The 16996-nt window shown below is 41.2% G+C and overlaps 1 protein-coding gene across 2 annotated transcripts in view; it reads right to left on the minus strand.

The window, feature by feature from the left end:
* CPQ (carboxypeptidase Q) overlaps window positions 1-16996 on the minus strand; it is a 257650-nt gene that overhangs the window by 40649 nt on the left and 200005 nt on the right. The window lies entirely within an intron of this gene.

A 16996-nucleotide genomic window follows, 5' to 3' on the forward strand; every position in this document is an offset into this window, starting at 1 on the left:
TGATTTCATCACACCAACTTTAGCAATTGTAATAAGACACTAAAGTTCCTGTGTATAAGGGAAGTAATATGTTTCATGTAAGAGTATCCTTAATTTCCTCTAGATGGTGCAGAGATAACTGCTGTTTATCAAAACAGGCTAAGGCCACATTTTATTTTCATAAGTGAACAACTGACTAGAACTGTTGGATTACAGAATAACTGGGCTCAGCTGTCCCTCCACCTCTCCCTGTATTGAAAATTGTATTCCTATGCAAGCTCACCAAAATCTCAGTCCCTTAAGATAACCAATTTGTCAGGGAACAATGTCTTTATTGTAACTTGCAATAATGCAACATACTTAATGGAGTAACTCTCACAAAGGTACAAAGCACAGAAAATTAAATGAAACACACTCTTGTTAATGTGAATTGCCTGCCTAACTATCTGCACATCAAGGACGTTTATCCTGTATATTCCTGTGGCTTGATCCTGTCCATAAACTATATTTAGTACAGGATGAATCTGCCACAAAAGAGGCAACTTCTTTCTGGCTTATTATGTCTACATCTTGTAATGAAACTTTGAAATGCATCAACATAAATTTCATTGCTTGCATATGCAAATAGACTGTTCCTGCCAATGTTTTCCCTCATTTATTTTTAAATATGCATTCCTATCAAACAAAACTAAAACATATTTTAAGTATATATCACCGCCTCCCTTTCAATCTATAAACCATGAAATCACAGCCAAATCCTTTCAGTCTATAAAAAGAACCAAAACATCTGGATTTCATGAGCCTATGGATGTAGTGATTCAGTCAGAAGGGTAACAAGCCCCACTAACACCAGGAAGCTAACTGTTTAGAAAACTTAATACTTAACAGGGATGATGATGCCTGGTCAGGCATGAGACTCAAACCATGTTCCCAAAGTCTCGTGACTAATCTACTGAGTCACTGAATTTCCTCTTTCAGAGCTGCAGGACTGGGAAACCAAAATTCCCAGCTTAAACAAAATGTGGAGGAGAGGAGAGAACAAGCTGTTCTAAAAGGCTTCAGTAGCATTTGAGCTATTTAAAATACATTTATCTCCTTTCTATACATCTGAGAATTTTAAAGAAAGAAAGAAAGAAAGAAAGAAAGAAAGAAAGAAAGAAAGAAAGAAAGAAAGAAAGAAAGAAAGAAAGAAAGAAAGAAAGAAAGAAAGAAAGAAAGAAAGAAAGAAGAGTCTAATGTCTTAGATGTTTTTCATTCAACTTAGAAGACTCCTGACTTTGCAAGGAAAGCACTAAAATTATGACAAAATATTGCCCTTGATTTTGTTGATTAAATATTTGTTCCGGGACATGGGACATGATGTGAGTTTGGCAGTCTCCCTTAAGAAACACTTACACTTGTATGTCAGGATTTAATCCTAGGAAATTTGGATCTAAATATAGTATTGCAATAACCTTCTCATACTAAAGATAGTCAAAGGATAACAACCTCCTGCAAGTAACTATATACATGTATAAATCAAGTTATGACTTATTAGCCTGGTAACCAAGAGCATGGAAAATGTGGTATGAAAATATGCGAAAAGCCTAAGTGTGTAACTTGCAAATAAAAAGGAAAACAAGAAAACCAATACAATTATTTTTAAAACTCATATATCACTATAATGTTCATTGAGTTACTATTTTTATCCACGTTCAGTCAATAAAGCAAAATGGCATAAATGGAAACTGAAGACAAAATTCGGAACAGCTGTTAGGAAGTAGAGATGAGCAGGTCGAAGAATGCTGTATCTGGCAACAAGTACAATGTCACAATTCATACTTGCTAGGAGGCATTGGACAAGGAGGAGTTTTTACCCCTCTCAATTGTTCTCAAACTATGGGGCAAGCCTCCTACTTTATGAGCACTTCTTTTTCTTCTTCTTCTTTTTTTTTTAAGAGCTCTGGCTCTTAGCCCTGGGGCGAGGCTCATGGAGAAGGGCAGTTCTCACCTGGGAGGCAGGGATAAAGGAAACAGCCAAAACTCCACTACCCAGGCTTGGGCTCTCCTTTCCACCCTCACTTTACTCCCTCACTAGGAGCAGCCCAGGCTCAGGCTCTCCTTCCTGCTCTCTATCCCTCATTTGGAGATGGCAGGGCTCTGGCTGTCAGTGCTGGTGTGGCAACACAAGCGCTTGACAGCCAAAGTCCTGCCAACTGCCTTGCCTCCCTTATGTATGTGTTGCTGCTGGCACAGCACTGATTCTGAGCTGGGTGCCTGGCTGGCCAACAGCTCCCTGCTCTGTCTTAAGAGTTGGGTACCAGTATATGGGATGTCTGGGGTGGGGGGGCATGTACAACTAGAGATACAAAGAGTGAGAGCCCAGTTAAATACACTTGAGAACCACTGCATTTTACTAACAGCTATCCAGAGCACTGTGACTTACCATCTTGAGGTGGAATCTTGGCTCCACAGAATTCTATGACAGAACTCTCACTGACTTGACTAAGGTTCGGCTCTCATCTATAATCTTTTAATTTAATTCAGTGTTTCTCAAACTGTGCTCTGCGGAGCCCCAGGGCTCCGTGAGACATCTCCAGGGGCTCCGTGAGGTTGACAAACTGGAAACATCTATAGGTACAACACACACAATCAGTGGACCGCTGGGGCGCCGCATAAATTTTTACGCATGTAAAGGGCTCCGGAGCCCAAAAAGTTTGAGAACCACTGTTTTAATTCATTATCATTATCTTTATTCACTTGGTGAAGACAAATTACTTATTTGTCCATGAGTTTTGTAGGAATGCTATTGTTTCTGTCAGTTTGGCAACCCTAAGAGACAGAATACTAGTTCTTGTTAAGTGTTTTGAGTGTCAGTACCAACTGATATAAACTACAAAAGGAAAAGGAGATTTCATTAAGAACAGAAACAATCTACATAGATTAGTCATGAGATTACCCAGGCCCTTATTTGTGGCCTTTGACCATTTTAGTACAGTAGAGAGCTTTGCCAGTGAGAGTTTTCTGCGTGTGCAGCTGGATACTTATTATACACAATTCCCTCTATTGCTCAGGAATAGAAATAGCCCACACATTTTCTGAATGATATTTTTTCATAATTGGCCTTTTTGAAGTTTTTCAGTTAAAAGAAGTCTGGCTTTTTCATTTTATTTGCAATTTTTATTGAAAACATCAAACTGGTTAGCAGTGTTTTTAATTTTCTGAGACATAGGTTAGTAAATGAAAATTTTTGATAAAATTTTAAATAATATTTTATAGACATAAATTGATACTTTTTGGAACACTTCAAAAACAAACAAAGCTTTAACAACATTTTGCAAAAATAGACTTTATTCAACCAGTTTGGCTCATAAGCCAATGCAGTAAAATTAAATGAAGTATTGAGGGAAAAAACTGACCCATATAGGTGATCCAGGGTTGATCCCGTTCTCCACAGGATCTACTAGAACAGTGATGGTTGTGGTCATGTCTAGAGAAGGAACAGTCTGACAGCAATGTGCACCTCTCTGGGAACTCAGTGACCAGTGATACCTGGCAGATCCACGATTGGAGACTTGTAACCCATGCCTCATGTTCTGGGACTGGTACTGGGTTGACAAGTGAGACCTAGAGGTCTTGTGGGCTGCACATTGGTGGGGATCTCCCCAAATATGGTGACACACACTTTGGAGACTGATGATGGGCCCCGTGACTCCTGTTGTCTGACAATTCCTCAGCTCTGTAAAGGCAACTTGGCTCAATGGGTTGATCCAACACTCTTGCCAGAAGGCGCATGCCTCTGGGAGTCTGCACCAGGTAACTAGCAAAGTCCACCTCAATTCCCACTGTTAACACCTTGGACCCAGTGACTAGAGAGGGCTCTGATGCAGTTGCCTCCCAAGGTCCAAGGTGTGTTGGCTTTTCATAGGTGACTAATGCCAGGTGTACCATGTGATGAGGAATGCCAGTGCAGCAAACGTGGGTGAAAAAAATCCCAAGGTAGGCTTACCCTGTGGTCTCAGCACCAGCTGGGCTGGGTTGGGCAGCAGTAAAAGCATCAGGATTTCCTGCCCAGCCTGGAGAGCTTCGGGCATCAACGGTACCTGAAGCTGATGGAGGCCCATTTCTGTTTCCGGGCTTCCAGGCAAGGAACAGAATGGGCTGCACCTCTCAACATGAGCTGAGGCCTGACTTCCTGAATCGGGAGATGAGCTGCCCAACGCGGGTCTTAGCTCACTCCTAGCCCAGTTCATCTACTTGCAGAGAGCTGGAGATCGACCCCTACTGGCAGAGAGGGATCAGTGCCGGCTTATCTGCAGCATCGACAGGGCACTACGCACTGATGCCACGGTTCTGGGTGCTAAGTCAGTCCTTTGCTCTGGGGCCAGAGTGAGCACTGACTCCATCAAGAGCTCATGTCACACTCCTTCTTAGTCCTAGGCTTAAAGGACTTATAGATTGTTACCTATGTGCCCCTCACCATGGCACCTTAGACAACTACTTGTGGCTTGCCAATGGGCATAGGCGTTTACAGTAATCACAGGGCTTAATTCTGGGGACTGAGGCATGTCCCATCCTTTGCCTGGGTCCCAGATGGGACTAACAAAACTACTGCTAAGGGCTAACTAATGCTATTACTATTTACACTAGCTGTACAAGGACTGAAGTGTCTATCAATGAAGCCCAAACAATGCTATGAGAGCAGTGAGCATTCTGTGCACTGTCACAGGTGCCACTTCAAAGGGTGCCAGAGCCTCTCCCCTATGGATATTGCTCAGGGAAAAACTAGCACCAATGCATGCGGCGAGCACATACACCTAATGTGGAATGGACATGAGCAAACGCTCGAAGAAGGAGGTGTGTTCTTTTTAGCTGTTATCTGTCACCCTTTATGCAGGTGAAATCCATCCGGCCCTTTCTCTCTTTGTATCCACTATAAGATTAGTCGATAAGGGTTGGTGCTTTGTCTAAGGCTCACGCTGGGTCCAGGAGCTACCTCCGCTGAGGCTCTGCAGTTTAAATGTAGTAGGAGCTGGGTGGCTTTTACTACATTTAAAATGCAGAGTCGCAGCAGTCCTAGACCCAGCGAAAGTCGGCACTGAGCTGGGCTTGCTTTTTCCCAGCTTGCACCAGATCCAGCAGTCCCTGTCCATGGCGGCCAGGGTTGGCTGTGAACACAGGGTGCTATGGCAGCAGCCCCTATCTGTGGGGGGCAGCTCCCTGCTGGGACCCCTGTAGACAGGGGCTGCTCTGCAGGATGCAGCGAAGCTTCTGCTCTCAGCAAGCCTGAGCCCACTGTGGACAGATGCTGTTTCACAGCAGCTTCCCTGCCCCCCTGCCCTTGCGCTGCTCCTTCTGATAGAAGAACATGATAGAGGCAGCAGCATGGAGGAGGGGCAGGTGGTACCGCTCCTGCTCCCCATCCCCCGCATGCTGCCTCTGATATAGTTGAATGCAAATGGTCAAATATTCAACTCAACTACCCAATAAGCCTAGGACTCGACTAGTCGCTTACATCCCTACAAAGGTTTATGCACAGTAATCAAACAGCACCTATTTACTGTTAAAAGTGCATTATATTCACGTTCCATAAGGGCAATACTCCCAAGGGGCCAATAGTTTACTAGGTTTTACCTAAATTTGTAAGTGTTTGTTGGGGTACCCAGCAAAGGGCACTCATAGTTAGTATGAGTCTCACTACCGAGGTACAATAAGAAGCCTATTGGACATGTTTTCTAGTCTGTCAAGTTCATCTTGGGACATTTGTGTACACAGTGAATTTAAAGTATGCATAGACTTTCACTGCTGAATACCCCACGTGCAGGTGGTTTCTCTACCACAGTAAAACTAGCTGAGCTGGCTTCTGCTACCCAGAGTAAGTGGATGGAAAGCGTGTGGCAAGAAAGGGGAGGTAAAAGGCAGGTCAGAAGAAAAGAGGGAGGGAAGGTGGCGTGGTGGAGTGATGTTCTACTAAACCTGATTCCCCACTGGCCTTAAGTCCCTGAGGGACATTATGCCAGCAATGTAAACTACAATTGTTCATATGCTACTTTAAGTAATGCTGAGACTATGCAGCTGAGAATCACAGTGCCACAACTGGCTTCTTGTCAGTCCTCCTTTGGGTGCAATGGAGAATCAAGCTCTGTGTTTATAAATGCCTAGCTTTCCATTAAAGTCTCCTTTGGAAAATCACAACTTAGTATTAAGAAACGTTTACTGTAATTCACTCAATAACTATCATGCAAAACATAATTGTTCAGGTAATTATATCTATATTCAACTCATTAGCACAATAAATATAGTAATAAATATTAACTAGGATTGTACAGAATTAAGTGGAAGTGGCTTTTTTCTTGTTTGCATCTTTATGTAAATATTTTTTTTATCCTTTTCTTCCATCCTCATCCTGGTGATTCACAAATAAATGGTTAAATAGAGATATCAAACTGATCTCCCCTAACAAGTTAAATTATTTGCCTAAACAAAAACAGGACAGTATAAGAGAGATAGAGTTCAAACCATTGCCAAAACAAGCATTTAAGAAACAAATAGGTTCTATGCCTCAGGCTTCAACTATTTGCCTTCCATTCTTATCTTTTTTCCCTCTCCTGCACTGTTATCTTCTCCTTTACTGCAGGGGACATGTATTGGTACAGCTCCAGAAAAAAACCCTTCCCGTTAATTCTTGCAGGTACAGATGCGCAAAACACAAATATATAGCTGTGCAACAAGGTATGAAATAACATGCACACTGTTAATCTATGCAACACGCATATCCTGTGCTCTTAATCAAAGAAAACATCTTTTAAGTAGGGATTATTACATTCTTAGGTAGAGTTTTCATCAAGTACCTTAAAAGAGAAATCCTATTATCCTCATCTCAGCAGCAAAAGAGAGCAATATAGTCTCCTTATTCTCAAACCAACTAATTCTCTTGTGTGTCTGCACACAAATAAGGACCAAATTTCAGATATCAAGGTTTAAACATTTTCTTTCCGCAGGCATACTCAACTAGGGCGAAAGATCAAATCTTTTTTTGTTACTAATAAGTACAAATTTAAATCAATACAAGTTGTTTTTATTCGTATCTTTAATACATTCAACTCTTGAGCTAAAAGTTACAACAATGGACAACAGGTACATCATAAATATTTTTACATTTCTTAACGTTCTTCCTCATTTTTTCCAATGAAGTATCTATTGCAGAATAGGTTAAACTATCCAGCCTTCATAAAACAACATCCAGATCTGAACTGTAATGGCATAACAAAAATTAAGAAACATTGTTTTCTGCCAAATTAAAAGGGATTTAGGTATTATTCACTCCATTGACTTACTAATTTGATTATTAAATGTAATAATTGATAATATTTCTCAATATATACTGAAAAGCAAACAATACTAACCACAGCAAATAAGCACAGACCTCTTGGTAGAGCATCAGAACAGAATGACATGATTCCAGTGGTAACATTTCTTTTAAAAGTGACTATTAAGCTAGCCCTCCAGATCCTATTTTCCTTACAGAGTGAAACTGCGTGATACCTTCACATCTGCTTTGGCAGTGTCCCCCTTATGAGCATCATGCATTCAGTACAGTGTGCCTGCTATGCCTCCATCTCCTGCATCCATGGACTTTTGTTAAAATTATTGTGTTATATATTCTCCCATTTTGTTGCAACTTAATCCACCCAAACACCGTAATGTCAGTGATCAAACCAGTGTTTAAGAGACACTATCCTCTAGTGATACCACCCCAACACTGTTCAAGTATCCTCTTGGACATCTACTAACTGAGGGCTTGTCTACATGAGGAGTTTTAAATCTCAGTGAGCTCCCTTGTGTTGACAAAACTGCGTAGTTTAACATGGCCTCCCATGTTACAGAAAGATAAACCACAACCTTCCCTTCTAGACAAGCCCTGATAGGTCTAAAGTGTCCTAATAGTGTTGATGAAGGTGGATAATAATGTGGATTCCTGTTTTAAAGCACATTATTAAAGAAGCAAATCCAAACCCACTCACACTGCTCCTTATATGGCACCATTGTGATGTTAACTCAAGCCATTATTCAGGGGTAGGTAATAATTTTTGATGGGGAGCCCTCAAAGAATTTGGTAACTGGTCAAGGGCCACACTGCAGGGGTTTGGACTGTGACATAGGACAGGAGGGGGTTGTGACTGGGGGAAGAGGATTGGGGTGCAGAGTTTGGGAGGGGATATCTGTGCAGGAGGATGGACAGAGGGCAGGAGTAGGGGGGGCAGAGGTGCCAGAGGCAGACTCCGGCTGGGAGACTTATCTGGACAACTCCTGGCAAGCAGCCCAGCGGGTTTCTCAGGCAGGTTTCTTGCCTTTCATGCCCCTAGACTGATTGCAGGGGCCATGTGCATTTGTGAATAGCTGCAAGCCTGAGGGAAGGGCGGGAGGGGTATTTCACACGCCACCTGTTCTTCAAACAGGGAGCTCCCATTCGCCGGAGACTTGTCAGTGGGATTGTGCTTGGGGTGGGTGCAGTGTGCGAAGCCTCTTCCCGTAGAACACATAGCAAACTGAAAAAGCCAAAAATCACAGCAGTTGATGAAAAGAAATCTGTGAAGAGATTCTGAGCAAGTTGCAAAGAGGACAAAATTGAAGAGAGTGCTCTTGGTGCAATGAGCAAAAAGAAGCTGTTTCCTGCTATTAGATCTGTCAGTGGTCAGAGATACAAGCCTTTGTGCATTCTTTGTAAATAAACAAGATTGCATCAGAGAAAATACCAGACTCCATCTATTTCTGCTTCCAGCTGGAATGTCCCCAGGACCGTGAAATTCAACTAGTTGCTTGGATTGAAAAAGAGGAACACAGGTGTCAAGGGAAGGATCCAGTTTCTAGGGTGACAGATTGTGGGATGATATTTTTGTTGAACAGAAATGGAACAACTAATTCAGATGCTTGCAAAAATCAAATATGTCCAGTGGGATTTTAAAAAAAGATTTAAAACAAGAGCTGGAGCATTTTCAAAAGGAATTCAGACTAGACCTGCAACAAACACAGGAGATGTCCTGGAAAAAGCCCAGGGAGGCTTTATAAGCTGAGATGAGAGCTATATTGGAGCAGCAACTACAAAGTACTCAGGCAGATTGGGAAACCCAACCGCAAAACACCCAGGCTGGAACAGTAAAATGGACTGATGAGATGATCAGCAAATTATCTGAGAGTCATAGACCAGAAAAACTGGAGTGAGAGAGAGTTAGAGAAGGGCCTGGCAGTGCAGGGGTTAAACAAAGCCTTTTTGCCCAACTAGCCCCACCCTGTTTTACCTGCAGCTAATTCCAGCTCCAGAAGGAGGATAAAATAGAAGAACATAGCTCTGTTAGGGGCTGACCAGCGAGGAGACAGGAGCTGGTTCTGCTGGCTGCAGGACCCGAGCCCTGATCCAGGAGCACGTAAGCCTCCAACCCCTCCCCTTGTTACAAAGTGGGAGAACCTACAAGGAACCCTCTCTGAGGAGGGAGAAATTGGACTCTTGGGGCCATGCCCCAAACTTAAGAACCAGACTTAGAAAAGAGGCCAGAAATCCTAGGCCTGGGCCCCAGTGGTAGGGGCCTACACCCCCTTTGCTGCCAGCTAACTCCAGCACTTAGCCACTACACCACCCAGACACATGGAGACAAAGCAAATATCAGCCCATTAGAACTTGCTAATAGAGATGAGTTACAGCAAGGACTTATGGAGCTAAAAACTCAGATACATAAGGAATTCAAAGGTTCACAGATCACAGTGGATGGCAGCTACCTGATTAATTGAACCAATCAGAGGGCTAGGTTTAAGACTGGACATTAACAAACTTTTTCTACCTTCTTTGGTACTCACAGAGACGCAGAGGTGAGAGATGAAGCTGCATCAGCTTAAATAATGCAAAATCCCACTCTTTCTCTTTGAGTGAAAATCTTCCTGGGAGGTGATTTGATTCAATTCAATGTAGTAGCTCAAATGAATGGTTGGGAAGAAGAACAAAAAGGGGGATAAGTAGCAGCCAACTTGGGTGGTCCAGCTTTGATTGTACTGCAGAGCTTACCACCAGAAAAGAGACAGTTATCCAAATTGGGTGCAAGTCTTTGACATGCAGTTTGGAGTGTGTCATGGATCTAAGCTGCCTGGAGCACAGTCAAAAGCTAGAAAGAGAAGGAGAGAAGACAACTCACCTGAACTGGCAGAGGATTCGTGCTCCTGTCATGCCCAGATATCACCAAGGCCTTTCAGGATAAACTGGCAATAGATCAATTTATAGATATTCAGCTGCACTGGGACTTGCAAGTCAAGATCAGTGAAAGGAGGCCAAAAGCAGTTCAAGAATCTGTGGAATTTGCCATAGATCTTGATTTTTTTCTTGTGGTGGTGCACCAGAAGAGGAAGCAGTTGCTAATGAAGCTTTGTAACTACAGCTCTGTAACTAATATGTATGATGAACCAGGTTAGAATCCCCTCTATGACCACACTGAATGATTAGAACAAATGATAAATTTCGTTTGTAAAACAAAAGGAATAATGTAAACAACAAAGGAAGGAATAATCAAATGTACAACTAGAAGAAAAGGAACATCTGCCTCATTGGCAATACTGCTGTAAAGAATCTGAGGGATACAGTGAATTACAAATTGCACGAGTCAATGATGTGATGCAGTTGCAAACAAGTTTCAGACAAGGTTTGGGGTGTGTATTAACAAGAGTGTTGTGCATAAGACATGGGAAGCAACTGTCCCACTCTACTTGGCACTTATGAGGCCTCAGCTGGAGAACAGTATGTGTCTAATTCAGGGCATCACACTTTAGGCATGATGTAGATAAACTGGAGAGTCCAGAGGACAGCAATAAAAATGATACAAGGTTAACACAACTGTGCACGATTAGTCTTAACATAAGACCACTGAGAAGGAAATCTGATAACCATCTTTGAATACATTAAAAGTTGTAATAAAGAGGATGGTGATCAATTGTTCTCCATGTGCAATGAAGATAGAAAAAGCAAATAGTTGGCTTAATTTGCAGCAAGGGAGATTTAGGTTAGACATTAGGGAAAATATCCTAACTACCTGAGTAGTTAAGTTCTGGAACAGGCTTCCAAGGGAGGCTGTGGCATCTTTATCTTTGGGGAACAGCAGAACTGTCTTAAGAGTTTGGTTAAGAACCAGGAGTTGCTCTCATGAACCAACAAAGATATAAGCTATATTGCTCTGATCCAGCACAAGACTGGTAGTGGGGGATCCCAACCCATTAAATAGCCACCTCACCAGTGACCAATAGCAAAAAAGGGAAGAGGTACTCCAGACCACTGAGGAAATTTATCAGGAAAGCATAACTCAGCCTTCAAATAGTTCTGGGACTCACCCATAGTGCTGATTAAGAGTAAGATGGCAGCACCCAATTCTGTGTATACTATAGAGAATTAAATGAAGTCACTTCAGAAGTTTCTTTCCATTACCATAAGCTGGTGGATGATACTCTGGATGCTGTAGCAGAGTCAATCTGTTTTTTCACAGTGGATGTTAAAAGTGAGTACTGGCAATAGAGGTGGCTCCAAAGGACGGGGGGGAAATATGCTTTCACAGCAGGATAAGGCTTATGGCTTAAAGTTCTGTCTCTTGGCTTGTGCAATGCAACAGACACATTGAAGAGGTGAATGGAGACAGTATTATGTGGCATGCCGCTCTTAGCATGTTTGTCAAACTCAGATGACATCCTGGTATATGGAGAAATCTTTGAACAGGAATGAAAACATTTAGAAATGGTCTGTGATAAGATGAAGGCAGAGAATTTAAAACTGAACTTAGGGTACATCTACACTGCATGGCACGTTATTTTTTGAAATAACGGGTGCACTATTTCGACATCCCGATAAACCTCACTGCATGGGGGATAAGGGATGCCTCGAAATAGTGCGTTATTTCGAAATTCGGTGCTGCATAGATGTGCCAAATTTCAAATTTCAAAATAGATTTGAAATAAGATTTGCAATTTGCATAGCACAAATTACATATCTTATTTTGAGTTTAGGGTTCTGTGTTAGATGCATCCTTAGAAATGTAAGGTATTCTAAAATCCACGTAATTTACCTTGTGCCCACAATTACTGAGGCGGGAGCATTCACTGATAAAAAGAAAACTTATGTCATACAACGCTAGCCAACTGCCCAGATGCTCACAGATATGCAGTTTTATATGACTTTGCTCCTATCACAGAAAGTCCATTTGTGGGTTTGCCAATATTGCAAAATACTGTAAAGGTTGGGTGAGATAGGGAAACCATTTCAGTTGTCAGCAGAACAAGATGTAGCATTTTCAGAGTTAAAAAAGGGTGATGGATACATGCACCTGAGGGTTGTACCAGACACATAGAAAAAAGAAATTCTGAAGTTATGTCATGAGATCAAAACCGATGGACATTTTGAAGCTGCAAAAACCTTAGCCAAGTTAAGGACGTATTTCTTTTTTGTAAAGAGCAGGCAGGATGTAGAAAGCTAGTGCAGGAAAACTGATGCTTACACTGAGAAGAAGGAGAATCTTTTTGCAGCAGTATCTTGTGGGAGCACTGATAGAGGGCATTGCTATTCATGCCCTTGGCCCTTCTCTGAGAGAGGGGCAGACAGTCACTATGGACTACTTCATAAAATGGCTAAAAACTTACTCAATAGGAAAGCAAGAGGCTGGGATTGTGTCAGTATTTCTGTTGAACTAATTCTTTGCCAGATTTAGGGCCCAAAGTTAGGTATTCACTTTGAATCTGAAGTGTTTCAACAGGTTTGAGAGATTTTAGGGATCCACAGAACTCCATCGTGCCTTCAGATTCTGGATATCTAGAGTGGTGCAAAAGGTTCAATAGGATGTTGGGGGTTAGCTGGTAATCTTTCTAACAGCAACAAAAGGACTGGGACCAGCATATTCTTTCTGACAGATCCCAGAGTAGCAGTCAGTGTACAAAATGTACCCCAACACTCTTCCTATTTGGGCATGAGCCAAGAACCCTAGGAAACCTTTTGTACAGAGTTCCTGAAGAACAAAAGGAATTGACCCATTTGGAGTACACCAAAACTATGCATGCAAAACTGAAAAACTTCACACTTTTTCTAGGGAAAAATTTTGAATAGCCTCTGATAAAATGAAGAGATTCTCTGAAGTAAGGTCATATGGAGAAACTTTCAAAAGAGGGGATTTGGTTGGTTCCACAATCCTAAGAGAAAGAAGGGTAGGAACTCTAAGAGGGATAGGAAACTTTGGGAAGGATTCAAATACAGTAGTTATGCAAATAAATAAAGTGGTGTACATGATGCAGTTGAGTCCCAGGTCTAAACCCAAAATGATCTATAAATGTCATATAAGGCAATATCAGGGGGACAAGAGCTCTCTGAATCTGACAACTGAGGATGCTGAGGCTGGAAAAGTTGTGACAGTAATGAGTCTCCCCATTCCAACAGAAATCAGAAGAAACTGTCACAGGGAGCAAAATTCACAGAAACAACAGACACACTTCAGGAGCACATCTGAAGAAAGTTCAAGGAGACAAAAGCCCCAAAGAGGATTGGGAGGGCATACAATTCTTTTCTGTTTGTGATGTGAAACTATCTTGACAGAAAGACAAGGTATGTATGTAACCGTTAAGTATTCATTTGTAATTTGTTGAATTTATTTATTTTCTGTTTGGTATGGGTTATTGGGCTATCATCATTTTAGGCTTCATTGAGACAATGGGCGAAGTTGGGATAGGTTACTGTTATAAGATGGAGCAAAATGCAGGACAATGTAGCACTTTAAAGACTAACAAGATGGTTTATTAGATGATGAGCTTTCGTGGGCCAGACCCACTTCCTCAGATCAAATAGTGGAAGAAAATAGTCACAACCATATATACCAAAGGATACAGTTAAAAAAATGAACACATATGAAAAGGACAAATCACATTTCAGAACAGGAGGGAAATGCAGGGGGGGCGGGAGGAAGGAAGGTAAGTGTCTGTGAATTGACAATATTAGAGGTGGGGAGAGTGGGATGTTTGTGAGTTAATGGTATTAGAGGTGATAATTGGGAAAGCTATCTTGATAATGTGTAAGATAGTTCAAGTGTTTGTTCAATCCTCTTTGGAGAGTGTTGAATTTTAACATGAATGACAGTTCAGAGGATTCCCTTTCAAGTGCAGATGTAAAAGGTCTTTGTAGCAGAATGCAGGTGGTTAAGTCATTGAGAGAGTGTCCTTTCTGGTTAAAATGGCAAGAAACTGTTTTTTCTTTGTGATCTTGTCTGATATCTGTTTTGTGGGCATTAATCCTTTGGTGAAGTGTCTGAGATGTTTGTCCAATGTACATAGCAGACGGACACTTTCGGCACATGATAGCATAGATTATATTTCTGGATGCGCAGGAATATGTGTTCTTGATCTTATAACTCACTTGGTTAGGTCCAATAATGGTATCAGCAGAATAAATATGTGGACAAAGCTGGGTGAGAGTTCATTATAGGTTAAGTTAAAACCTCATTCAAACAGATATGTGAGTGAATCCCCCATTTAAGATAGCTGTAAGGGACAGTTAAAGGGCTACAGCTAAAACAAAGCGTAATAAAATGGGTCCAGAAATGAGCATGAGGTGATGGAAGGTTTGATAGAATAGTGTGGCCAGGTGGAAGGGAAAGAACTCTGAAGGCATTTCTCAACTTAAAATATTACTTAAGCATAGATACATACTACAGCAATGGGAAGATTCTCCCATTTAATCCATCTCCTTGAGAGGTGACAGCTAAGTCGGCAGAAAAATTCTTCCATCAATCTAGTGCTGTCTGCAAAGGGGGATAGGTCAGCATAGCTGTGTTGCTCAGGGGGTGTAGATTTTTCATATCTCTGAGGGTATGTCTATACTTGCCCCCTGGTTCGAACTAGGGAGGCAAATGAAGCATGCTGAAGTTGCTAATGAAGCGTGAGAGTTAAATAACCCGTGCTTGATTAACATATTCACGGCTGGTCGCCATTTTAAAATGCCGGTAGCCCGAATGAACTCGCCACATGTCGATGCAGTAGTCCGATCTAAAACACTTCCCTCGAATTCACTGTTACTCCTCATTGCACAAAGAGTAACGGTTAATTTGAGGGAAGGGTTTTGGATCAGGCTATCATGCCTACACGCGGCAAGTTAAATCAGGTAACCAGCATTTTAAAATGGCGACCGGCTGCAAGATATTTAAATCTCATGCTTCATTAGCAACTTCAGTATGCTTCATTTGCCTCCCTAGTCCGAACTCGGGGGCAAGTGTAGACATACCCTGAGAGATTAAGCTATGCCATTTTAAGCTTTCCTGAGTAGACCAGCCCCACAGAAAACTGAAAAAATGACAGAAAGCGAGGAAGTGAAGGAGCAACTGAAATCATTCTTCACTATCTCTGAAAGAAGCCTGGGAAGAGTTTTTTTGGGTCCAGGCTGAAAAGTGTACTCTTGGTGCTATAAGCAAAATAAGCTGTTTACTGCTATTTAATTCCTACATTCAGAAATACACGACTTTGTACTTCTTTGTCAATAAATAAAACTACATAAAAGAAAATACCAGGCTACATTAATTTTTGCTTCCGACTGGAACATCAATGGAGTCCTGAAATTCTACTAGTGCTCAGGTTAGAAAAGGGGCAACAATCACATCATAAACACTGCCAGGAATTTTATTGCAAGATATCTATTCTATAAAACCCGCTTTCATGATAGAACAAAAACTTTAAACACATTTTTCTTCATTAATTTTTTGGCTTTCAATTGCAGATTTTAAGTATTGTTGAGATTAACTACCACCAAATAAGGTAACACAAAACCCAGATAAAATCAGGAGTTAGTTATATGATTAAATATATAAGACAGCTTCCTACAAAATGTTTATTTTTTGAAAATTTTTGGCTACAGGACAATTTTATGAAGTTATCCTTCATGTCATACAATCTTTTGAAGAGTGCACACATAATATGGAAATAATATTGTGACATTTTCAACCTAATTACCAATCCTAAAAAAAGAGGTTTTTAATTTTACTTAGCATAATCAAAAATAGCTAGTGATGGCATTTAAAATGTCCTTGATCCCACACAGTAACCAATAGCATGTAAAACGCATTTCAGATCATATGTAATGCCAACAGGTGGAACCAAAGCTGGGACCTATGGAGCTAAGTGCATGAGCCTCTACAGCTTGAGCTAAAAGCCAGCTGGCACTCAGCTAAGATTGTAGAGCAGACTTGTAATTCTCCCTGTAAGTGATCTAAGTGCCATGAGGTGGGACAGTGAACCACTCCCAGCAGATGTGTGGATGACATACTTCCTCTACCTGAGGAAGCGTGGTCCAACCTTCAGAGCCATCCCAGTTGAAATCCTAGACAAGTTGTACTAGTAACATCGAGAGGCAGAACTGAACCTGGGATCTCTGGAGCTTAGTGTATGAGCTTCTACTGCATGAGTTAAAAGCCAGCTGGATCTTAGCTACCGCTGTAGAGCAGATTCATTATTTTGTCTGTAAGTGGGACAGTGAACCACACCCAGCAGATGTGTGGTTAACTATACATACCATTAAAATGTTATATATCTGTGTTTCCAAAGACAGTTTTCTTTTTACTAGTTTATTCATTACATTTCAGTGGATGATACAATATGCAATGAAAGAGGAATGTAAAACATATATTAAATAAATTAAGGTTACCAAAGAGTACAGATTGCTCACCCCATTTGAGGACAGGCAGTAAGCTATGTTTGAACTCCACAGCAGATATCCTTATGAAATATTTGCTTCATAATATCTTTGTGACATGACATGGTAGATCATGTAAAGTACATGCAGACCTTATCATACCCCTTAACTTTTGACATTTAAATGAGAATTCTCTACCTTTGTTTACATTTTGCAAGTCAAATGAATTTCTAAATCAGAGAGCTACTTTAACAAAACAATGGAAGCTAAGCACAAGAGCATGGAATTTCCTTTCTTTAAAAGGCATATACAAAACACGAGTATTTCACAACATCTTGGAGATGAAGTTATGCC

Source organism: Pelodiscus sinensis, chromosome 2 (genome assembly GCF_049634645.1).
Source record: "Pelodiscus sinensis isolate JC-2024 chromosome 2, ASM4963464v1, whole genome shotgun sequence".
NCBI classification, from domain to species: domain Eukaryota; kingdom Metazoa; phylum Chordata; order Testudines; family Trionychidae; genus Pelodiscus; species Pelodiscus sinensis.